Source organism: Capsicum annuum, chromosome 11, assembly GCF_002878395.1.
Source record: "Capsicum annuum cultivar UCD-10X-F1 chromosome 11, UCD10Xv1.1, whole genome shotgun sequence".
In the NCBI taxonomy this organism is placed as follows: Eukaryota; Viridiplantae; Streptophyta; class Magnoliopsida; order Solanales; family Solanaceae; genus Capsicum; species Capsicum annuum.
The window spans coordinates 69283322-69284681 of record NC_061121.1 but is presented as its reverse complement, the minus strand read 5'-3'; positions in this window follow the sequence as shown (position 1 = coordinate 69284681).

Genomic DNA, 1360 nt, shown 5'->3' with positions numbered 1-1360 from the left:
ATGTCAAGGATCAATCAGGAGATATAATGATTGAAGCCAACACCAACTTCTCTTTTAGGCTTTCAAAATACTTCATACATGCATTATCAGAAACAAATTTCACCTTCTTCTTAAGAAGCTTGCAAAGAGGATTAGAAATCTTCAAGAAATCCTAGATAAAATGCCTATAAAATCCTACATGCCATGAAAAGCTCCGAATCCCCTTCATAGAAATTGGTGGAGGTAATTTTTCAATCACCTCTATGTTGGCTCTGTCAGCCTCTATGCCTTTTTTGGAGATCTTATGCTTAATAACAATACCTTCTTTTACCATTAAATGGAACTTCTCTTAATTAAGTACCAAGTTTCATTCCTCACATCTTCTAAGAGAATTTGCCAAGTGAACTAGGCAGTCATCAAACCAATTACCTATGACTGAAAAATCATCCATAAACACTTCGATGGCGTCTTCTACCAGGCCAGAGAAGATTGACATCATACATCCCTGAAATATGGATGGAGTGGTACATAACCCAAATGGCATATGGCTGAATGCAAAGGTCTCATAAGGACATGTAAAAGTCATATTCTCTTGGTCCTCAGGCACAGTAGTGATTTGATTGTAGTCTGAGTACCCATCAAGAAAATAGTACCATCCTTTGTCCGCAAGTCTATCCAGTACTTAGTCCATGAAGGGAATGGGAAAATGGTCCTTATGAGTCCATGCATTTAATTTTTTGTAATCTATACATACTCTACATCCTGTGATTGGCCTCATTGGCATTAGCTCATTCTTATCATTAGGCATAACATTAAACCTACCTTTCTTTGGAACATATTGTACAAAACTGACCTACTTGCTATCAGCAATGAGATACACTACAACAGCATCTAACCCCTTGATTATCTCTTACTTCACCACCTCCTGTATAGGAGGATTAAGTCAATGTTGATGTTCTATACTTGGAATACATTCGTGTTCAAGTTAAATTTTATGAGTACACAACCCAGGAGGGATACCCATAATATCTATAATGGACCAACCAATGGCCCTTTTGAACCTCTATAATACCGATAGAAAAGGTTCTATTTTTGTATCAATCAAATCGACTGTTATAATTATCGACAAAGTGTTACTGGACCCCAAAAATACATATCGCAAATAAGAAGGGACGACCTTCAACTCTAAGACAGTGGCTCTTCAATGGATTGGTGAATAGTGAAGTAGTTTTATTTTTCAAATTCAAATCAAGTTTATTTGGTTTATAAGTGTACTTGGTGTCTAAGGCATGTGATTCTCCCCTCATTGTTGGTTTACTAAAGGCATGTGTTTTAGTGTATGGTTTGTATGGTATTGTTATGGTTTTGAAATAAATATTGG